The sequence below is a fragment of the Meles meles genome, chromosome 3, assembly GCF_922984935.1.
Source record: "Meles meles chromosome 3, mMelMel3.1 paternal haplotype, whole genome shotgun sequence".
NCBI classification, from domain to species: domain Eukaryota; kingdom Metazoa; phylum Chordata; class Mammalia; order Carnivora; family Mustelidae; genus Meles; species Meles meles.
This window is the reverse complement of record NC_060068.1, coordinates 74,650,699-74,676,062: the sequence shown is the minus strand read 5'-3', so window position 1 is coordinate 74,676,062 and position 25,364 is coordinate 74,650,699. Positions and strand designations below refer to the sequence as shown.

At 39.4% G+C, this 25,364-nt stretch overlaps 1 long non-coding RNA gene across 1 annotated transcript; it reads left to right on the top strand.

Annotated features, from left to right (window-relative positions):
* The first annotated feature begins 1,186 nt into the window (after positions 1-1,186).
* On the top strand, positions 1,187-25,364 carry LOC123939110. The gene is made up of 3 exons (XR_006817811.1): positions 1,187-1,304; positions 18,668-18,808; positions 25,081-25,364. It is a non-coding gene; the product is annotated as an uncharacterized LOC123939110 (long non-coding RNA).

The following is a 25,364-nucleotide window of genomic DNA, read 5'->3' as shown; positions in this document are numbered from 1 at the left end:
CCCTGGATCGCTCAGTTGCACATTTTGGTTTATTCTCTAATGACTGCATCCTGCCCGCCCCACAGGCAAGGACTAATGTTGGGCTTCCTCAGATGCCATGGACTTGGGCCTACAGTGAAGCTATCAAGAAATACTTCCTGAAGGGATGTGCCCCTATGTCATATGTCAATATGAAATTGACATTGGAAAGTCAAGACTTAAACGGTTTCTGGCCATATACGCAGTACGAAATATAAAAGCTGCTACAGGATGTAAATTTATTTATTTTTTTAATATTTTATTTATTTAACAGAGAGAAATCACAACTAGGCAGAGAGGCAGGCAGAAAGAGAGGAGGAAGCAGGCTCCCTGCGGAGCAGAGAGCCCGACGCAGGGCTCGATCCCAGGACCCTGAGATCATGACCCGAGCCGAAGGCAGTGGCTTAATCCACTGAGCCACCCAGGCGCCCCAGGATGTAAATTTAAAAGGCAATGGTTCTCTTGCCCCTATCTCCTACTCAGCCAGTTTTCCCGAGAAGCAGAGTTTTCCCGTGTGGCTTTTCAAGAATTCCATACTCATTTACTAACACACAAATAGAGAAATACATATGTCCATATCAAATGCCAGCTAAGTCTGTGTACCATCCTGCATTTGATTTTTTTTAACCTAACAATATATCCTAGAGAATTTCTATTATCATGAAGAAGCTAATGCATTCTTTTCAAGAGCTGTATAGGATATAAACTTTTTACCATTATCATTTATAGGGTAAGAATATCTTTGTATAGATGTCATTTTATGAATGGGGAGGTATAGCTAAGGGATAAAGACCTAGAAATAGAATTGCTGTATAAAGGCAATTGCTCTCCACCAATTTCCTCTCTAACCAATTTACAATGCATGGGGTGACTATTGCCTTGACATAGCTTGTGATACCCAAGGGAAGAGACTGACATTATTAATGGCAAACACTTACATGGCACTTAGTCTGCACCAGGCACTAGTCTATGTGCTTTACATACATTAAGACTCACAACAACCTCCGGAGGCAGGTGCTTTCATCTCCAGTTTACGGTTGGGATAAGACATCTTGCTTCCGGTCGCCCAGCTAGTAAATAGCACACGGCATCTGAGCCCAATCTGCCTGGCTCTGGAACTCAGGTCTTAAAATCATGACCCTAGAGTGTGCTAATCGTGACAATTTTTCTTGAATATTCTCTGGCTTAGAAGAATTTCTCAAGAAATTAATGTTCAATTGTTGAAGAAGGAAGATGGCCTCAGACTCTACCTTCACACCATATCTGCTGCAGCTCTCCACAGCACCGTAAGTGTCTCTCCATCGGCCTCGAGAGTATTAGCTCCCAGCTTACTAGCACATTCTCTAACCTCACTCTGGCCATAATTTGTTGAAATATCAATGTTCCTGTAGCTGAACCTTGCACTCCCCTGGTCTATCAGTTTCTCAGTCTCTCCCTCGAAGACCTTACCCTCCACCGCGTCTCACCTTTCTTTTCTTCTATCATCACCAAGTTCTAGAGCTGCCCATCACTGTAACTGCATCTCCTTTATCATGTCCGTTTCATCCATCCTACCCTCAGCCCAGCAGCTCCTATTTTCTCGCTCATTCCCTTTAATGCCTGTTCTCCACCAGTTCTTTGACTCACTGCGGTCTACCTAATCCACTGATCCTATCGGGTGTTCACTCACTTTCCCCTACACAGCAGCTGAGATTTTACAGTCCATTGCTCCAGTCAGCCTTAGATTACTGTATAGCTGACCTCCTGACAAGTCACTCTGCTCCCTTGCCCCCCTTTAATGTATTCTCAAAACAGCAGGTGACTCTTAAAATATAAGTTAGATTAAGTCACTTGTCAGTTTAAAACCCTCTAGTGTCTTCCCATTTCACTTCAGAGAACGCAAAGTATTTTGAAGAGTTTATAGGACCTGGACAGCCTCTCTATTTCATACTATTCACTCTTCCTCACTCTCCTCAAGACACGTGTTTCCATCTTTGTTTTTTACCTTGTGTCTCTGCCTGGAACATCCCAAGAAAAAGAGCGTCGTGAGTATGATAATTGCAGTTGCAAAAGTCAAGCGTGCACATGTTAACTTTATTCCTTTCTGTTACTGAGCTCAACATTGTATATTTCCCATGGACTTCTCTTCATAGGCAAGTAAACCTCCAGTCTCCAAAACCAGGAATTTATACGAAGAGATGTGATACAGGAATGCAGATACATTTGTTCCAGAGCAATAGGCTGTTAAGACTGATTTTTGCTTAAAATGTATACTTCCTATGTGCCCTTACAAACAAAACTACGAACAACTCAAAATAGCTTCAATGTCCATAAATGGAAGATAGTGCTGGGCAAATTTATACAATGAAATGCTACATAGTCATTAAAAATAAAATATGGCCAAAAATGCCGATCGAGAAAAATCATCAAATTCAGTAAGAAAGAAATATAAGTGAGGAAAAAAATAGAACGGTATACACTGTTTCCTATATATTTTCCTATGTCTTTTGATTCTTATATATTTTGTCTACGTGTAGATGAATAAGAGTTTGAGTCAGTATAATGTAAATAAGTTAAAAAATCTCTTTTATGTGTATATATAAGGAACCACCAAGAGAGTTTACATTGGGAAAAGGGAGGCTAAGGAGACTTACAGTTTTCATTTTTTTTTTTTACAATTTTATTTTAAAACCATGTACACATTTCTTACTTTTGTATGTAAATTTGAAGTTCTATTAAATTATTGAGCTGAGTCATCTAGCATAAACTTAGTTACTCAGTGAACGGCATATCTCTTAGACTCTTCCTGTGAGCGTAGCAGCATGCCAGGTGTGGGGAGACCATAAAAGAACAAACAGTCACTGACCTAACCAAACTTACAGTATGACAGAGGCAGTACGAATCACAGAAAAAATGAGAGAAAAGCATATAAAGTGCATATAATTTAGGCTAATGTCTTCTTCAAGTGGCTGATAGGCATTATATGAATCGAGACAAGGAAAAGAAAGGTTGCCAGGTGTTCTTCAGGTAGAGAAGGTATTATCTGCATTTGGCACTGAAAGAAATATAAGGATTCGATTAGGGGAAAGAAATGGCAAAGACCATCCAAAAAGGAGTAACCTACATTAGGCAGCTTTAGTAAGGCCACAAGTAACCAACCAACAAGGTCAAAATATTTTATGAAAGTAGATTAGCACCTGAATAAGGACTGACAGAACATGGTAGAGACTGGGTAGGAAGTACCATTGAAGGTTACCATAGAAATCAAAGCCTGAATATTTCAGTTTAGAGTGGAAGAAAAAAACCCTGGATGGAGAGTAAAGGATGAATCCAGAACATGCTGGAAAAGAAAAAGCCATCTTATAAGGGGACTGACTGAATGTTAGCACTGCAGAATGATTTTTAGAAAATAAGTATTTCAAGAAAGGACATGTTTCTATTTTTCTTACTTGAACCCATATAGATAAAATATATAGATATATGTCTATCCAATTAAGAACTAAGTAGAAAAATAGTTTTATAAAATCTCTCAGTAGAATTACTGATAGACTTACTGATAGTTACACAAATAACTATAAATCTATTTAGTAAAATTGTCTATAAAACTCAAAAGAATAGATAAAATGAAAATTTAGATGCAAAATTTAGATATACCAGAAAATACTAAGAAGCTAGGTAGATGAGATGAGAAAAATATAATACATTGCAAACTCATTGTCTCTAGAGGGAGGGGAATGGTTTTATGTAGCTCTTACTATGTTTCTACCCTGACTCCAAACACTGAGAAATAGTATTATCTCCCTACTACTTCCTCTGCATTGGCCCAACCCTCTGGGATGATGTTGGAGAAGGGACTAGAATCCAAGATCTAGACTGATGAGATTGCTTTACACCCCTACATAAAGCACAAGAAGACTGATCACCTGCTTTGCTCAGGGAACATTTCTTAAAAAAGGAAAGCTTTGTTTTGTTTTTTAAAGCAACGATGCCACACTAACAAGATGAGGCAACCTGGATGTAAAGCTACATGATTTACTATGTAACATTGACTTCAGCTTGGGTCACAAAGAATAGCAGTAAGTCTGCAATGCCCAGAAGATCTCTCTTAAACTACTTTAACAGGTGTAACATTCTTTTCCTTCCTTGACCCCTACCAGAAATCTTTTCAAATTCCTTCTAGGCCCACCCCTAATTATTACTCATTTACTTTGCATATGGTTTTTGTTATTATAATTCATTTGCACAAAGTAGGACCCTACTGCGAGGCCAATACAATATTGCTTGGTGTGATTTTTTTTTTTTCTTTAAGATTTTATTTATTTGACAGATCATAAGTAGGCAGAGAGACAGGCGGGGCTGGGGTGGGGGTGGTAAGCAGGCCCCCTGCTGAGCAGAGAGCCTGATGCGGGGCTCGATCCCAGGACCCTGGGATCATGACCTGAGCCGAAGGCAGAGGCTTTAACCCACTGAGCCACCCAGGTGCCCCGAGGAGAAACACTTTTAAGGAAGGAAGGAAGCTAGCTGGTTGTTTTAAGTGATATTTTAGAAAAATTTGGCAACATCATGAAAAATGGACTAAATCAGACAAGGACTGGATTCAGACTGCATATGTATTACTGTAATACTACATAACAAAAAATAAAAGGAGACCATTTCCCACCTAGACTAAGTCAGAGAGATTCAGTGTAAGGATTCGACCCACCATTACGCACTCTGAAGATGGAGGAAGACGACTACGAGCCAAGGAATGCAGGTGGCCTCTAGAACAGCTCTCAGCCAATCGCCAACAAGGAAACAAAACCTCTGTACTACAACTGTAAGGAAAACAGTCTGAATAAAGAAGGAAGATTCTTTCCCAGAAACTCCAGAAAGGAACTCCGCCAACACCTTGATTTCAGTTATGTGAGAACTAAGCAGAGACTTGAGGCACTGGACTTCTGAGCTATAGTAACTAAAATTATAAAATCTGGGTTATATTAAGGTAGTCAGTTTTTAGTAATTTGTTACAACAGTAATAGAAAACTAGTATGCAAGTCATTCCATGAGTTTTTTCTGTTCTCATTCTCCTTTCCTTTCCCCCCAGTGTCTAGCTGATAGATGCAATTCTTCTTCATTCCATAATTTAACTCTTTCCATTGCCTCTGGTAAACTGATGCTTATCCATGTTTAGTATATATTGGATTTCTTTCTGATCAATGCATCCCACTCAACACAGAAATTAAGTAATTTTTTTTTTTTTTTTAAAGATTTTATCTGTCAGAGAGAGTGAGTGAGCGAGCGCAGGCAGAGACAGAGAGAAGCAGGCTCCCTGCTGAGCAAGAAGCCCAATGTGGGGCTCCATCCCAGGACGCTGGGATCATGACCTGAGCTGAAGGCAGCCGCTTCACCAACTGAGCCACCCAGGCATCCCTAAGTAATTTTTAAATGTAAATAAACAGGACTAGAATTTAGAATAGGCTGCCAATGGTTTAAAACAACAGAAAAAATAAGACAAAAATGAGTACATATGGAAGAAATTAGAAAATAAAACAATAAGACCGCATTGAAAAAGAGATAGAAATCCTTTAATAGAAAACCAAATATTTTCACTATAATAATAAATGTAAATGGGAGATCACACTGTAAAACAAAATCCAAATGACGAACAAGAGGATTAAGTATTAATGTAGTCACAAAAGCACAAAACATGGATGTGAACTGTACCGCATGGGTCCGCTTATATGAAGATTTTTTTTTTGTTTAGATAAATATAGTACTGTAAATATATTTTCCTTATGATTTTTCTAATTTTTTTCTGTAGCTTTATTCTAAGAATATAATAAATATACAAAATATCTGTTACTCAGCTGTTTATTCATAAGGCTTTTGATCAGTAGTAGGCTACTAGTAGTTATGTTTTTGGGGAATGAAAACTCATACATGGATTTTTGATGTGGGGGGAATGCTGGTGCCCCAAATGCCTGCATTGTTCAAGGGTCAACTATACATTCAAGTTATAAGAAGGCATTGGTTACAATAACATTAGGCAATGAATTAAAAACAAAAAGCTCAAAATAGGGTAAGAGTGTTCTTTTTATATTGTTAAGCTATGTAAATTACGCAAAGGATTTAAGGGGTATGAGTCACCTACTAAAGTTTTATTAGACTGTATAAAGCAAAAAAGAACATAGATTTTAAAATACCTAACATTTGACTATGCATTATATTCCCTATGCAAACTGATTAAACTTAAAAATTTAATTATTCAGAAATTTTAAAATAATTTACTTAGTATTTATTGGTTCAAAGTAGAAATACCACTATAATGTAGAATATTTAAAAATCAACAACTATAATGAAGCTATACAGAATCTGGCCAAGGGAGTACTCAGAAGAAAATTCATAGATTAATATATAGGATTAAATAAAATAGAAAATAGTAGCACTAATAAGAACCATAAAATAAGCAGATGGGAGAGAGGGTAGGTAGATGTGCTGTTCTGGGGAAATATAAATTGCCAAAATTAACTAGAAGAAGATAGGACTAAATAAAGATGAAAGCACTTATCAAAAAATTACCTTTATGGAAAAAACAAATTTATTCTATTATTGCCCTAAGTCATAATGCCATTTCAACAAAAGGACAAGAGCGCAGCACTTGCCTCAGTTGGATAAGCATCTGACTGTTTGACTCTGGTCACCATCACAGGTTGTGAGATCAAGACCCACGTCAGGCTCTGGGCTGGGCATGGAGGCTGCTTAAGATTTTCTCTCTCCCCCTGTCTCTGTTCTACCCTCCCAACTCTTTCTTTCCCAGCCTCTCTAAAAATTTTTTTTAAAGGGTGAGAGAAATGTATATGTAGGTACAGTAGATGGTTTCCATCCATAATTAGTGCAAGCCTTACTTTAAAAAAGTTCAGCTACCCATAAAAGGTGTGCACCATCCAAGCCCTTAAACCTAGATGAATTTTTCAGATTCCTTTGTTCCACACTGACAAGAGAAAGTCAAAATGGACCATTATTATGGTTTTAGGAAAACTTCTTTGAGAACACTCCCTTGAACTGGCTTTCACTCCTCTCACGTTTCACCGCTTCTGCCCTCATCCTACTCCCTCGGTGACTCCCAAAGTCTGCCTACACGGAAGTTTCTGTTATAGACTCTGTTTTCTGGAGGGCTTGAGCTAAAATATGAGAGAATGATTATATCCTAAAAAAGATGAGTTTGTGCTTTAGCTCTTTCTATGGATGTCAGCGATCACTGAAGAGTAAGACTTTAGGGGCGCCTGGGTGGCTCAGTGGGTTAAGCTGCTGCCTTCAGCTCAGGTCATGATCTCGGGGTCCTGGGATCGAGTCCCACATCGGGCTCTCTGCTCAGCGGGGAGCCTGCTTCCCTTCCTCTCTCTCTGCCTGCCTCTCTTGTGATTTCTCTCTGTCAAATAAATAAATCTTTAAAAAAAAAAAAAAGAGTAAGACTTTAAGGACCTAAAAGTTATACAGAATCCCACCTACGTTGGGTAGACGGAATGGGTCATACAATGGAAAGAATAGTCTTCACTTTCTTTCACTTGTTACTGTTAAGTAACGAGACTATTTTGAAAACCCTTTGCACACCCATAAGATTGCTTCCCCATGAGAAAATACTCCCTCCCAAAATTTAAGAATAAATCCTGAGTACCAAGATGGTGGCATAGTAGGAGGACCCTAAGCTCATCTGGTCCCTGGAACACAACTAGATAACAATTACATCATTCTCAATACCCCAGAAAGGGGCGCCTGGCTGGCTCAGTGGGTTAAGCCTCTGCCTTTGGCTCAGGTCATGATCTCAGGGTCCTGGGATCGAGCCCCGCATCGGGCTCTCTGCTCCGCAGGGAGTCTGCTTCCTCCTCTCTCTCTGCCTGCCTCTCTGCCTACTTGTGACCTCTCTCTCTGTCAAATAAATAAATAAAATATTAAAAAAAAATACCCCAGAAACCATCCTGAGGACTGAGAGAACAAACTATAAAACTAGAGGGAGAGAAGAGGCCACATCAAGGAAGGAAGTAAGTGCAGAGACATAGTTTGGGGGAGAAATGGATGGAGGGTGCTCTGATGATGGAGAAAAGCCAAAGACAGGAGCACACAGAAGAAAGCACAAGGAGGACAGGTCCCCCAAGCCATTGTCCGGGAAAATGAGAGGGGCTGATTTTCATGATTTCTTACAATGAGCAGGGCTTAAAGACTGCAATTTTAAATAAAGGCCAGCACTACACTATCCTTAGAAGCCCCGCAAATAACCCAGGGGGCAGATGGCTTTGAAACATCCATTTGAGGAATGCTGGGTACACACAATGGGCAGATTATTCAGTCCTCTGAAAGTCCCTGAGAGGTAGTGTTCAAGAAGCTGCCTCTATGGGCACAGAGGAGTTCGCTGGCACCATTGTCTTTTCCTACCCCTCAGCGCAAACACAGAAGCACTCGTATGAGGCAGCACAGCACTGACACTGGCTGCCTAACGTGTTTGCTCCACACCCCTGCACGGTGGTGCAGTTGCCCTTTTCGGTCAAGCCTGCCCTATTCCCTGTGCAGTGAGACCCGCCCCCAAGAGACCAGCAGAAATACCTGTCCATACCACCTCTCCCGACCAGAGAGTTCTGTAGGGCTTCAGTTCTAGTGCAAGTAATATCAGGTCTCATTTAACAAGCGCACCAGAGCACACCTAGTTAAAACTTGTCCTATTCTGGCCCAAAACAAAACACTGCCCACTTCAGGCAAAGAGAGTCTCTTCCCACAACTGACCTCAAGAACAGAGCCGTCGAAACACAATAGAGTACAAGCAGCACACACCAGAGACACTCCCTGAAACACCAGCCCCTGGACAGTATATGATCTCTTCTTCATCAAGCCATTACTCCCAGGAGCAGGGAACATAATGGGTTTTTCTAACACACAGAAGAAGACAGAGACTTAGACCAAGTGCCAAGATGAAGAAATCCATCCCAAATTAAAGAACCAGATAAGGTCACAGCCAGAGGTCTAAGTGAAACAGATATAAGTAATATGGCTGATGGACAGTTTATTTTTTACTCTTTTTAGGATTTATTTATTTGACACAGAGAGAGAGAGATATCATAAGCAGGCCAGGCAGAGAGAGGGGGGAAGCAAGCTCTCTGCTGAGCAGAGAGCCCGATGTGGGGCTCGATCCCAAGAGTCTGAGATCATGACCTGAGCTGAAGGCAGAGGCTTAACCCACTGAGCCACCCAGGCGCCCCGCTGATGGACAGTTTAAAGCAACAATCATAAGGATACTTGCTGGGACTGAGAGAATGGGAGACTTCCAGGAGCCCATTACTGCAGAGATAGAAGCGTTAAGCTGGGGGGAGGTGGGATTGGGAGAGGGGGAGGGGGCTATGGACATTGGGGAGGGTATGTGCTATCGTGAGTGCTGTGAAGTGTGTAAACCTGGCGATTCACAGACCTGTACCCCTGGGGATAAAAATACATTATATGTTTATTAAAAAAAAAAATTGGAAGGGGAGGTGAACCATAAGAGACTATGGACTCTGAAAAACAACCTGAGGGTTTTGAAGGGTCAGGGGTGGGAGGTTGGGGGAACAGGTGGTGGGTAATAGGGAGGGCACGTTTTGCATGGAGCACTGGGTGTTGTGCAAAAACAATGAATACTGTTACACTGAAAAAATAAATAAAATGGAAAAAAGAAAAAAAATGAATCATAAATGAAAAATAAAATAATAGATTGAACACAGGCTTGATACAATGAATACAAGGCTGGAAAAAGCTGGGGAATGAGTAAGATACAGAAGACACAATAATGGAAAATAACAAAGTTGAACAAAAGAATTATGGAATATAAGAATAAACTTAGGGAACTCAGGGACTCCATCAAATGTAGTAACATTCATATTATAGGAGTCCCAGAAGAAGAGATAGAAAAGGGGACAGGAAATTTATTTGAGGAAATAATAGCTGAACACTTCCCTAATCTGGGGAAGGAAACAGAATTCCAGATCTAGGAGGCACAGAGAACTCCCATCAAAATCAACAGAAGCAGGCCCATACCAAGACATAGTGTAATTAAGCTGGGAAAATATAATCTTAATTTTAAAAGCAGCAACAAAAGAAAACCTTAACTTATAAGGGAGGATCCATAAGGCTAGCTGCAGATTTCTTAACAGAAACTTAGCAAACCAAATGTGAGTGACATGATATATTCAACATGCTGAATGGGGAAAATATGCAGCCAAGAATATATTGCAAGGTTATCACTCCGAGTATCAAGAGAGATGAAGAGTTTCTCAGACAAAAATTAAAGGAGTTCATGACCGATCTCAGGGTCCTGGGATCGAGCCCCGCATCAGGCTCTCTGCTCAGCAGGGAGCCTGTTTCCCTCTCTCTCTGCCTGCCTCTCTGCCTACCTGTGATCTCTGTCAAAGGAATAAATAAAAAGGAAAATCTTTAAAAAAAAAAAAAAGTTCATGACCGCTAAAGCAGCCCTGCAAGAAATATTAAAAAGGACTCTGTGAGTGCAAAGGAAAGTCCGAAAGTGACGGAGACAATCTCCAGAAACAATGACAAAACAAGTAATAAAATGGCACTAAATATATATTTCGATAATTACTCTGAATGCAAATGTACTAAATGCTCCAATCAAAGGATATAGGGTGTTAGAATGGATTAAAAAAAAAAGACCTGTAGATATGCTGCCTACAGGAGACTCATATTGTTTTTAATTAATTAATTATTTTTAGAGAGGGGGAGGGACGGAACAGTGGGTGGAGAGAAAATCTTAAGCAGCCTCCATGCCCAGTGTGGAGTCTAATGTAAGGCTTGATCCCCTAACCCCGAAATCATGAGCTGAGCTGAAATAAGAGCCAAAAGCTTAACTGAATGAGCCACTCAGGTGCCCCAAGAGACTCATTTTAGACCTAAAGACACCTGCAGATTGAAAGTGAGGGGATGGAGAAACATTTACCATTCTAATGGACATCAAAAGAAAGCCAGACTCGTCGTACTGATGTTGGAGAAACTAGACTTTAAACCAAAGTTTGAACAGGAGATAAAGGGCACTGTCTCATCATAAAGAAGTCTATGCAACAAGAATATCTAGCAATTGTAAATATTTATACCTCTAACTTTGGAGCACCCAAATATAGAAAACAGTAGCAAACATCAAGGAACTGACTGGTCATACAATAATAGTAGAGGATATTAACACCCCACTTACAGCAATGGACAGATCATCTAAGCAGAAAATCAACAAGGAAACAATGGCTTTGAATGTCACACTAGACCAGATGGACTTAATGGATATATTCAAAACATACCATCCTACAGCAGAATACACATCCTTTTCAAGTGCATATGGGACAATTTCCAGAATAGATCACATACTAGGGCACAAATCAGGTCTCAAAAAGTACAGAAAGATTGAGATCACACCACGCATATTTTCTGACCACAATGCTATGAAACTTGGAAACACCACAAAGAGATGGAAGTTAAACAACAAACTATTCAACAACAAATGGGTCAAAAGGAAATCAAAGAAAAAATAAAATACATAGAAAAAAATGAAAATGAAAATGCAATGGTCCACAACTTTTGGGATGTAGAAAAAGACGTCATCCTAAGAGGGAAGTTTATAGCAATACAGGCCTACCTCAAGAAGCAAGAAACATCTCAGATAGGCTAACCTTACACCTAAAGGAGCTAGAAAAAGAGCAACAAATGAAGCCTAAAGCCAGTAGAAGGAAGGAAGTAATAAAGATAGAGCAGAACTAAATGCTATAGAATCTAAAAAAAACCAAAAAATAAAACAAAAAACCAATGGAACAGATAAATGAAACCAGGAACTTGTTCTTTAAAAAAAAATTAATAAAAATTGGTAAACCCCTAACAAAACTTATCAAATAAACTTATCAAAAAAACTTATCAAATAAATAAAATCACAAATGAGTGAGGAGAAATAATAACCAACACCATAACACCACATAACTGAAATACAGTTATAAGAGTATCATAAGAAACCATATGCAAACAAATGGGACAACCTGGAAGCAATGAAGATTATTAAATTACCAAAACTGAAACAGGAAGAAATAGAAAACTTAGATAACCAGCAGAGAAATTGAATCAGTAATCATAATCTTCCAAGAAGGCCTCTTGACTGTCTCAGTCAGTTAAGCATCCCAGTCTTAATTTTGGCTCAGGTCATGATCTCAGGGTTGTGAGAACGAGCCCCACATTAGGCTCTGCACTGGACATGAAACCCATTTAAAATTCTCTCTCTCTCTCCTTCTGCCTCTGCCCCTCCCCACCCCACACTCTTCCTCTCTTAAAAAAAAAAAAAGTATATGGGGCACCTGGGTGGCTCAGTGGGTTAAAGCCTCTGCCTTCGGCTCAGGGCATGATCCCAGCATCCTGGGATCGAGCCCCGCATCGGGCTCTCTGCTCAGTGGAGAGCCTGCTTCCCTTCCTCTATCTCTCTGCCTGCCTCTCTGCCTGCCTCTCTGCCTACTTGTGATCTCTGTCAAAAAAAAAAAAAAAAGTGTGTATATATATATATATATATATATATGTATATATATATATATATATGAAATAAATTTGTTTTCTCCAAGAAGCAAAAGTCCAGGGCCAGATGGCTTCACAGCTAGCTCTACCAAACACTTAAAGAAGAGCTAATACCTATCCTTCTCAAACTATTAAAAAATATATACAAGAATGAATTCCAAATTCATTCTATGAGGCCACCATTATCTTTATATCAAAGCCAGATAGAGATCCCACCAAGAAACAGAATTATAGGCCAATATCCCTGGTGAACAGAGACATGAAAATTCTCAAGAAAATACCAGTAAACCAAATCCAACACTATATCAAAATTATCACTTACCATGATCAATTAAATTTATTCCTGGGCTGTAAGGGCAGTTCAATATTTGTAAATCAATTGATGTGATATACCACATTAATTTAAAAAAAGATAAAAACCACACAATCTTTTCAATAGCGGAAAAAGCATTCGACAAAGTTCAAGATCCATTCATGATAAAGACCCTCAACAAAGGGAGGTTTAGAGTCAACCTAATAAAGTCCATGTATGAAAAATATAGCTAATATCATCCCACATGATAATACCATCAGGGAAAATTGAGAGCATTTCCTCCATGGTAAGGAACAAAACAGGGATGTCCACACTCATCACTATTATTTAACATAGTACTTGAAGTCCTAGCTATGGTAATCATACAAGGAAAAAAAAAAGACATCTAAATTGGCAAGGAAGAAATCAAACCTTTACTATTTGCAGATGATGTATTTGATATAGAAAACCTCAGAAGACTCTACCAAAAAACTGATAGAACTGATACATGAATTAAATCACAGAATACAGAGCAATGTACAGAAATCTATTGGGTTTCTATATACCCATAATGAAGCAGTAGAAAGAGAAATCAAGGAGTCGATTCCATTTACAACTGCCCCCAAACCCCTAAGAGACCTAGGAATAAACCTAATGAAAAAGGTAAAAGATCTGTACTCAGAAAATTATGACACTGGGGAAAGAAATGGAAGATGGCACAAAGAAATGGACAAACAATCCACACTCGTGGATTGGAAAAACAAGTACACTAGCCAAACCAATCTACACATTTAATGCAATCCCTATCAAAATGCCACCAGTATTTTTCATGGAGCTAGAACAAACAATCCTAAATTTTGTATGGAACCACAAAAGACCCTGAATAGCCAAAGAAACATTGAGGAAGAAAAAGCAAAGCAGGAGGCATCACAATTCTGAATTTCAAGTTATAAAGTTGTAGTTAGCAGAACAGTATGGTACTGACACAAAAACAAACACATAGATCCATGGAACAGAACAAACCTATGGAATAGAACAGAAAGGCCAGAAATAGGGGTGCCTGGGTGGTTCAGTGGGTTAAGCCTCTGCCTTCAGCTCAGGTCATGATCTCAGGGTCCTGGGATCGAGCCCCGCATCGGGCTCTCTGCTCAGCAGGGAGCCTGCTTCCCTCTATCTCTCTGCCTGCCTCTCTGCCTACTTGTGATCTCTGTCAAATAAATAAAATCTTAGAAAAAAAAAAGGCCAGAAATGAATCTACAGATGTATGACCAATTAATCTTTGACAAAGCAGGAAAGAATATCTAGTGGAACAAAGAATCTCTTCAAAAAAATGGTGCTGGGAAAATGGGCCACTTTCTTACACTATACACAAAAATAAATTCAAAATGGATGAAAGACCTAAATGTGAGACTTGAAACCATTAAAGTCCTACAGGCAGTAACCTCTTTGACACTGGCCATAGCAACTTCTTACTAGATATGTCTCCTGAGCATGAAAAACAGAGGCAAAAATAAACTATTGGGACTTCATCAATATAAAAACTTCTGCACAATGAAGGAAACAATCAACAAAACTAAAATGGCAACCTACAAATGGGAGAAGACATTTGCAAATGACATATCTGCTAATAGATATCCAAAATGCATCAAGAACTTATAAAACTCAGCACTCTGCCCCCAAATAATCTAATTGAAAAAATGGGCAGAAGACATGAATGGACATTTTTCCAAGGAAGACATCCAGATGGCCAACAGACACATGAATAGATGCTCAACATTACTCATCATCAGGGAAATGCAAATCAAAACTATAATGAGATACCACCTGACACCTCAAGACAGGAAACAACAAGTATTGGCAAGGATCTGAGAATGGGGAAGTTCCTTACACTACTGGCGGGACTGCAAGCTGGTACAGCCACTCTGGAAAACAGTATGGAGTTTCCTCAGAAAATTAAAATTAGAACTGCCCTACAATCCACAATTGTACTACTAGGTATTTATCCCAAAATACAAAAAAAAAAAAAAAAAAAAACCCAAAGACAATTTGAAGGCATATATGCATCCTAATGTTTATAGCAACGTTATCTACAATAGCCAAATTATGGAAAGAGCCCAAATGTCCATCAAGTGATGAACAGATAAAGAAGTGGGGTGTGTGTATGTGTGTATGCATGCATGTATATATATATACACACACACACACAATGGAATATATACAGTATTCATATTCGATGGGATATTCCTCAGCCATTAAAAAAATGAAATCTTTCCATTTGCAAGGACATGAACGGAGCTAGAGAGTATTACACTAAGTAAGGTAAGTCAGTCAGAAGGAGACAAATACCATATAATTTCACTTATCTGTGGAATTTAAGAAAAAAAAAATGACCAAATGAGAAAGGAGAGAGAGAGAGAAAGAGAGAGAGAGAGAGAAAGGCGGGGGCGGGGGGGGGGGGAACCAAGCAACAGACTCTTACCTACAAAGAAAAAACTCATAGTTACCATAAATGAGGGAGGCAGGGAGATGGGTTAAATAGGTGATGGGGATTAAGGAGTACACTTGGTGGGACGAGCACTGAGTTCTGCATGGAGTTGTTAAACCACTATATTGTACACCACGGTCTAATATTACACTCTGTGTTAACCAACTGGAATTAAAATGAAAACGTTTAAAAAGGAAAAGAAAAAAAGATTATGTCTAATGTGGTCAATGTACATGAATCACACTTATCATTAAAATATATATATGTATGTGTGTATATGTATATACACACATACATATATATATATATAAAATTTTGAGGAACCTCCATACTGTTTTCGAGAATGGCTGCACCAGCTTGCATTCCTGCCAATAGTGTAAGACGATTCCCCCTTCTCCACAACCTTGCCACCACCTGTTTCCTGTGTTTTTGATGCTAACCATTCTCAGAGGTGTGAGTTGATATCTCATTGTAGCTTTGATTTGTATTTCCCTGACGAAGAGTGATCCATCATGAGGTCTTAAAATCTGTTCAAACATATGAGTTCTCCTACACATTTTTACCATATTTCCATCAACTCTTATGTTCCTAGCTATAGTCTGTTAGGACTTTATCAGTAGGTTACGGTTTTACGGTAGGATAAGGGAAGTGTTCCTCAGCCAGACTTAATATCCAGTCCCATAAACCATTCAGTTAAACTTAATAGGATTTCTGTAGAGAATATCAGATTAAACATTACAACTTTCATAATCTTATCAACCCTATGTTTTTACGTTCTCTCAATCCAATTGTAACAGGCATAGGGCTTCCCGAATGGGTTTTGGCACCAAAGACTCTTAACTATAGAGAAATGATGGTTATCAGAAGGAACATACCTGGGGGGTCAGGTTAAATGGGTGATGGGGATTAAGGAGTGCACTTGTGATGACCACTGGGCGTTGTACATAAATGCTGAATCATGAAATTGGACACCTGAACTAATATTACATAATATTACACTGTATTTAAATAAAAGCTTGAAAAAAATAAATAGAATTTTTTGGAAGCCTTAGATTTAGAATGAAAGATTTAAAAAGCGAATTCTAGGAAAGCAGGGATACAATGACACAATCTTTGCATGAAAACCCGTTGGCATTCTTTCAACAATTTTAACACATCATTCAGCAAGAGAAAGTCTGTGTTAATACAGACTCTGTGCTTTCAGAGAAATTAACACTTCAGCAGATGTCAATGATGCTTTTTTTTTCCTTCTAGTGATGGCCTTGCTCAAATTCCAGCTTTAGAGTAAGTTTTCTAAATGCACATCCATAAAACATTTATGGATTCTAATGAAGACGTATTGTAGGAAATGTCTAAATTACTCAGTTTGAGGGAAAAAAAGAGAAAGCAAAAATTAAATGCAGGGGGATGAAATAGATGAATGCCTGTGGTTGGCGTTATTGTTCACTGTTTTTGTTTGTGTGTGCGTTTCTTTGTGTTTTGTTTTGTTTTTGTTTTTAGTCCTTAGATTAGAGCTTTCTTTATAGCGTGCCACAAATACATATTTCTATTTTATAATATATGTGCTATTGCACCATGGGTGACCAAAGGGAGTTTTTCTTGTTGACTGCTAACTGTCCATCTTACTGACAGTGCTGGAAATGAACAGGGAGGCAAACCTGAAATAGGTTATCAATCCTGGGGAGATTAATCTGCTCAGAACTGAGGGTCTCCATTGCTCTGAGACTGGTCTGGATCAGTACAATTATAAGGTCAATCCTGAGAGAGAAGATCCAGAACCTGGGGGAGGGAGAGTTAGCACAAAGCTGGAGACAAATTCAGACAGTCAGAAATAGTGGTAGGCTCTGACCTGGAATGGTATTTTACATAACTGCTTCATTCTTCTTTTCTTTAGATGTGAGAGACATTGTAATTGGATGGCATAAATTTTCAAGTCTCCCTTTTGGCTATGGGGAAAAGCGTACAAAATCTGATTAGATTTTACACTCAGCTTTAGCCTTTTTTTGTTTCCCTTCTGTGAGTCAAGAGAATTATATATGAACACTAACTAATTGTCGAGGGGTTAGAGATATCTATTATTAATCACCAGTGAGTTCAGAAATACAACCTATTTTAGGATCCATACTCTAATTTTCTCATTTTTCCTTCGGGTAGGGAGAGAGTGAACCAATGGCACAAATTAAAATTCTTGTTCCACAAGGGAAAACAAGGTCCAAGAATCAAACTGTTTTTCTTTGATCACCAAAAATAACCTGAGCTCCAGCTGGTCAGTATCCATTACAGATTTCCCTCCTAGTGCAAAAGCTGATGAGAGGAGGGTATGATAGTCCTTGGATAGAGACAACATTACCCTGCATTCTCCTGTATCCACAGCCTAGCACATCCGTGCCAGAGAGGACTCTAAGGGAAGGATCTGATGGCGCTTTTAAAATTCCCTAAAATCTACACTGCATGGGACTCCTCACTGTTTGGTAGTTTACAGACCAAAACCCTAAATAGCCCGACAGTTTTCTAGTGAATGTGATTATTTTAGGCCGCCAGATTCAATAGTTCAGTTCCCAGATGGGATACGATGGACCCGAATGACCCGGTTTGGTGGCCTGCAATCGTCCAGTTAGCACACACAGTGCCAGAGCTCGACATCACGGCAGTGTCACACGTTTGGAACCGCCACATCGAGTGTCAGTTCCCTGGGACCTAGGCTGGCTCCCACCAGGAATGAGTTGAGTCACACGCATGTTGCTGGCTTACATTCTCCCTGCCTGCCAAAAATCCAGCCAGAGGAGGAGACGAAAGACAGCGCGGTTGGTAGAAATGGCATTCTGAAGGGCTGGCCAGAGTCACACCTTCACAGTGAAGGAGGAACGGGAATATCTCAGGCATTAGCAAAAACTGATCATTTCCCTGACTTTTTCAGCCCCACTGGGGACTTGAGTTAAGTAGCCAAAGGATGAACGTGGCATTGGCTCTCTGATTGGGTCTAGTGTTTCTCAGGAATCCTATTAGAGTTTTCACTCACAGAGTCATGGGGAGCCAGCAAGTCTGCTCAAAAGCCACACACACCACCCCGGCAGGTTCTGGTTGGCAGAGCGGCCAGAGTGGCCCCGAGCCCGGGCTCAGTGGCCAAAGCCGCCCCAGCTTGGCTGTGGAGACGGGCATGGTCTGCAGCTCAGCACAGCCCTGGTTCCAGGCATTTTTGGCTGCCCAGACTTAATTTCTGTTTTCAAAAATATCCCTGAAGCAAGCAGTGAGCCGTCCCTAAGAGATCTTCTGTATATTCTCCCTCTCCTTCTATAGTATCTCGATCTAAATAAGAGGGTTCTTGTTTTTGTTTTGTTTTCCAGTTTCAAGTATAACACTCGACTCTGAGTAAAGCTGTGACACTCAGTTGTTATCAAAACTGAACTGAAGGAATCAAGTCACAGACTGAGCATTTCCCTCAACCATTTTTGTCATTGCTGCCCTTGGAACTGCCAACTGCTCAGGTACACACCGTATAAAACAGCATGTTTATGAAGATTGAATTTGTCACTATAACCTGAACATAAAAAATGAATGCATGACCCTAAGCAATTTTAATCTACCAAGGTAAAAAAAAAAAACCACAAAACAACCCCATCTAATATATATTTAAAATATAACAGAAGGTATGTATAAGAAAATCAGTTTGAAAAATGATGAAACAAGACAGGAAAAAGAAATTGTCTTAAATTGAAGCCAAATTTGTACTACTTATAACAAAATTTAATTCTAATTAAAAATATTTGATTGAGGAAAAGCAATGTTACATGGTTGTCAGAAGATTGTTTTAGTTCATATTTTATCTAGGAATTTAGAGATTTTCTGATGTCTGGGTGTCTCAATTGGTTAAGGTCTGCCTTGGGTTCAGATCATGATCCCAGGGTCCTGGGATCTCTGCTCATTGAACATTGGGTTCCCTGCTCAGTGGGGAGTCTGCTTCTCCCTCTACCCTTCACCCAGCTCATGCTCACACTCTCTCTCTCAAATAAATAAAACCTTAAAAAAAAAAAAAACTATCACTGTATGGTAACTAACATAACAACAACAACAACAAACAAATTATAGATTTACAAAGCCCCCCCCGCCCCAAGATCATTTAGGTCCCACTTCGGTATCTGCCTAAACAAGACATAATGAAAATCGTTTATTTTTTTTTTTAAATGGGATTATTTTTTTAAGTATTTATTTATTTATTTGTTAGAGAAAGAGAGAGCACAAGCAGTGGGGAGCAACAGGCAGAGGGAGAAGCAGGCTCCCTGTTTCTGGAAGCCGACTGGGAGCTGGAGCCTGAAACTCTGAGATCATGATCTGAGATGAAGGCAGACCCTTAACTAACTGAGCCACCCAGGCATCTGATAGTCTCTGTCTTGATAGTCTACCTGTCTCGTATAGTTGGGAGGCTAAAATATCAAAAATTATACTAGTCTCTTACTACTCTTTATTCACTCTTTAATTTAAAAAAAAAAAATCCTTCTTGGCCCATTCAAGAGAGTTCAGTAGAAAGTACTTAAGTTCGGAGCAATACCAAGAACAGTGATTATGGACACACTGGAGTGGCGTGCTAGGATTTACAGATCCCGGATTTCACTATAATTATATTTTCTTGCTATCTTTCCCCCCACTCCTAGTCTTATGCAGTATCTCAACTCCATCATGATTAAGTTGTTTTTTTTTTTTAAGTTTTTTTAAGTAATCTATACACCCAAAGTGGGGCTTGAACTCACAACCCTGAGATCAAGAGTTCCATGCTTCACCAACTAAACCAGCCAGGTGGCCCTAGGATAGTTATTCTTGACAGCAGTCTGGATTTCAAAATCTTGAAAGGATTCTTGAATTGTTAAAACAAGGCTACAAAGAAAGTTATTTGGTTCAGGAGAAGAGGAAATTCTCAGTATCTGAAGGGGTCAGAAGACCTGCGGTGTCTTCAGGATACTCATTATGAAAGCCCCTGGGGTGGGACTTTCTAGTCAATGACATTCAAATGAGAAGCTTTTGGAGAGATGACCAAAGCAGTCCCAGACACAATCCTCTTTCTGACTAGAATACCTGTATCTTCGGTCCCCAAGTAGGCCTTGTCCCTTGTGTTAGATTGTTGGCTTACTCTACAATATCAATAACTACCTAATATTTTTTAAAAAATCTTTTTACCTATCTCTGTTTTTTCCACACATCTCTGGACTCTGGGTCAACATGACACCAATTATATACATTCACAGAGACTCAACAGCTTCCTGACCTTCATTTTCATCTTATCCTTTCTTGATTGTGGCAAAAAGCAAAGAAAAATGAAAGTTCATGAAAACAAGGAAACACTGGGCTGGAAGGGTATTGAGGACAGATATGCTGGGAACTGATATTAGATACAGAACGAGACACTACTATTTAATGTTCAATCTAGAATATGCCAGAATATTCAACACACAGAAACTCCATTACATTAAATTGTTATTATTTTAACAAAATCAGACTAAATGAGCCTGTCAGAAAGGCTGCATCCTCCTAGTAATTTCATATGCCATCGGTACTGTCATTCTTAGCAACGGGCTGTTATTAAGTATGAGGCTATGGGAAATGCCTTGAGTGTCCTATTCTATGGATATTTTGAAAAGACACGCTTCCTATTCTGGCTGCCAAATAAATAAGCAAACAGATTATATAAAAACAGTCAAAAACAAGCAAAAGTTGCTACATTAACCTCCCTGAACTGCCACTGATCTTCGTGTTTTAAATCCTGATGATCCAGTATATTCCATTTGCTACTGTACCTTCGGTGACAGCTAGCACTGCTCAGAAATCTAAGTGTTCTCAGTGTGAACTGAGGGGTTCAACAAGGTACAACCCTATAAGCTTATGTTCTCCTGGGGCTAGGGGTGATGTGTTTGCTACCAAAACTCAAAGGGAATGTAACTGTCCTCTCCAAGCTGCTCCCCAGGGCCAGCTCCAGGTGAAGATATGAAGCAAGCGAAATGTGCTTTTGGTACTCTTAAGTGTTCTTTTTATTCTTCCCCATCTGTAAGCGTTCACTTCCCTCGGCTTAACCCTGTCAAAATTTACTCTTAGAAGAAGAGTTCCTTGAAATCTTTTTAAGTCATAGTATGAAATTCTGTGTGTCACCTCTCCCGCAGTGTGGTTTGTATGTTAATTTCTAGTGCTAATAATAGCATGAAATGCTCTGCCTCTTTTGAGGAATTCCATGTATCATCGGGCAGGTTAGGAAGAGATTTCTGAAGGAAACAAACAGAAAGCCTTCTCAGCACCCTGTAACACACCTTGAGTACACAGGCACACTCACACACTCAAATATAGCAAGGCACAGGGAAACGTTAACATGGAGCCCCTCTCCAGGGTATGTTAGGAAGCCTGATAACAATCACGTGTATGTTTCTCATTAAATTCTGTTCTGCAGTAAGTCAGACTCAAGAGAGAGGTCAAGTTATTTCATCAAGGTCACACAATTATCAGGATCAGATCCAGGATAACAAGCTCGGCCAGCATTCAGTCTCTTTTCTCCATGTATTCTAATTATTTTTTGTTGATTTGAGTTTGTACTCAAAGTGTTAATAGGCCTGAAATCCACACAAAAATAAGGCAGAGACCAAGTGGGAAAACTTAAATGTAAAATCGTCTCAGAAATCCCAGAGGGAAACCAGACTGATTTCAATGTCTGAAGTCTTCATTCATTTTTTTTTTTTTTTTTCCATTTCTAAGGAGACACTTCATTTATCATCCCTGTGTCATCTCTTGCTTTGGTTAACGGATGGTGGTGTTACTCTGATTACTGATGGATCTCTCATCACTTCTGTGCTATGAGGCATGAAACATTTTACATCACGCAACATGACCTTCTCACCATGGAGTAACTAAATATTTATGTCCCTAGAAATGTTCAGCAGGACCTAGGTGTTTTGTTTGCATACTTTCCAACTTCTCCTCTTTGATTCATTTCATTATTACTATCAGCGTTTTATCACAAAACTATTTTCTTGAAGATCATAGGCAAAACTCTTCTAGTCTTTTCATGAATGCTACGGAATTCTCTACTCCCTATTGCAGTGAGTGTCCTAAACTCAGATGGGCATAGAGGTACGCAGCACAGGTTAAGAAGCCCCTGAGGTTGACACTTCTCAATGTTTCACCTTCCTTCCTCATTTAATGCTCTTTAACTACCCAAGTTCACAGCAAAAAGAAAAGCCTGTAAACATTTCATATCTCAATTATTGCTGTATTAAGCTAAGAGTATTTTATTTTTTAAAGATTTTATTTATTTATTTGACAGAGAGAGAGAGAGATCACAAGTAGGCAGAGAGGCAGGGAGAGGGGGGAGCAGGCTCCCCGCTGAGCAGAGAGCCCGATGCGGGGCTCCCAAGACCCTGAGATCATGACCTGAGCCAAAGACAGAGGCTCAATCCACTGAGCCACCCAGGCGCCCCAAGCTGGGAGTATTTTAAAACTACTTAAATAGTTGACTTCCATCAGCAAGGCAGGTTACGCAGTTTGAAAAGTGTCTGTTTTTGTCTATGTAGCAAGTACTAACGACCTCCTATTACGTATGCCACTCACTGTTCTTGAGCTAGGGAAACAACAGTGAACACAAGACGTGTCTCTGCTCCCCAGCAGTGGAGCAGGGAGATAGGTATTAGTCAAACGAGAATGCAAAGGCATGTATGATCACTACTGGAGGTATGTGTTCTCTTGAGGGAGGAAAGGAGGGAAGAAAGGGAGGAAGGAGAGGAAGGGAAGGAAAGGAAGGACTATCTATGGGAGCTTATAATGAAAGACCCTGGCCAGGAATGAGAATTTGAGGAGGAGAAAGCTGCCAGAGGAAGAGGGACCTCAAAGCTGAGATCTGAAGGATGATTAGTGTTGATATGGGGGAGTGGGATGGAGAAGAGCCTTACAGATAAAACAGCACAGTCAGAGGCCTGGCATTTGGAAAAAGAATGGAGAATTTAGAAACTGAGAGAAGGCAGTTTGGCCTGAGCTCACAGACCAAATGAGAGAGTGATGATTAATGAGACTGGGGAGATAAGCAAGGGCCAGGCCAGGTGGACAAGTGAGCAGAGTTGAGGATGTTTTTCCTCACTTCAGGAGAAATGAGGAGATACTACAAGGCTTTAGGCACGGAGGTAACATGATTGATTGGCTTTGCATTTTGAAAAAATTCATTCTAGTTCCTGGCAGAATTTTTGCTTGGTGAAAGGGAACTCAATTACCAGTTTTGTTCTCTAATGTCCAATTATTGTTAAGATTTGATGGGAGAGCGAAAATGAGGAATGTAGTCTATACAATGCTATTAGGAAGTTAATTTCTTCCTTCTGTCCTTCTGTCCTTCCTTCCTTGAACGGATACTATCAAAATTGTATTATTCAAATAGATAAAAGCTATTTGGAACTCACTAAGTTTCACTTATAAAGATGTATAGAAAACTTTCAATTCTCTAACTGTGAATAAAGATTATAAATAATAAGCAATGGCCAAATACAAATTTATAAGCTAGAGACAAATTTCCTTCTCAAATGAATGTAATGCTGTAAAGAGAAGACATGACATACTTCTGTATTTGCAAAAACATTCTAATTATCTGTGGAATGTTTACCTAAGATATATGGATGTTTTATAGAAGCACAGGATCAAAAGGAACCTCTTTACCTGGGCGGAGATGGACCAAAACATAGAGGATAAATGTATGTATTTCTCTCCGTGGTAAAAAGAGGCTCATATTTAGTGATTTTTTTTCATTTATTAAACACATTTTTATAGATGTCAGCTTTGTGTCAGGGGCTGGTCTAGAGATAAAGCAGAGAACTGACAAGAGTTTTTGTTCTAATGAGGCTTTTATTTTGGGTGGCTTAGATAATGAAGAGATAATCAAGGCGATATAAGATATGTTAGATGGTACAAACAAAGGGGGATGGGATTTCAAAACTGAGATTGGGGGTTTGATACATATTTACTTCTAATTCCTAAGGGACTAATTTATAAATGAAATTTGTAACATCACCGCCAGTAAGGTTTTCTCTCACTATACTTGTACCTACACACACACACACACACACACACGTATATATAGGTAGATGTATATGTACATATGTATTTGGAGAAAAACTTCGCTGATAAAGTGGCATTTGAGCAGGTCAAAATGCTGACACCCTAAATCAAAAAAAATTTTTTAAAGTCCCTGTCAAAACTTTCTCTCCACTCATTGGGGAAAGACTCACAAGGTCACTGGGGTGCCTGGGTGGCTCAGTGGGTTAAAGCCTCTGCCTTCGGCTCAGGTCATGATCCCAGGGTCCTGGGATCGAGCCCCACATCAGGTTCTCTGCTCCGCAGGGAGCCTGCTTCCTCCTCTCTCTCTGCCTGCCTCTCTGCCTAGTTGTGATCTCTATCAAAAAAAAAAAAAAAAAAGACTCACAAGGTCACTTTTATTGTTGATTTTTTAAAACATATGTTTCCTTGGTAATTGATATCGGAAAACTCACACCACTATTAACTCACCCCCAACTGCCACCCCCTCCCCCTTCTCTTCTGGTTTTATTCGTAATTGCTTGTGGCTGATCTACTTCTGGCTCTGCCTGGAGTGCCTGCTATTTGATGATTACGGATGCTATGAATAGCGTGTTTGGGCAAAGACCCACTTCATTTGCAACACACTTTAATTATAAAAGAACTTTTAAAACTAGTGTTTCCTTGCTAATTCCTTTCTCAAACTTGGTTTCTTTTTTTTTTTGTTTAGCAGATGTGTTTTCATTACACACCCATTTGGCAATTTTGAAACAAGTTCACAACGGAGCCCATTTTCTAAACAAGTCTGCACACATACACAAACTGTGAACTTGACATTCAGCTCTGCAGCTGCAACAACCAAAGAAGAGAGTTTTTAGAATTATCATCATGAGATTGAAAATTAATATTCATCTTCAGGGCAGTATCATGAGATACTATTACCTGTCTGGATTCCCAGAAACAGAATGATAATATATTTATTTGTAATAACAATGATTTCAAAGTATTTATCTAAAT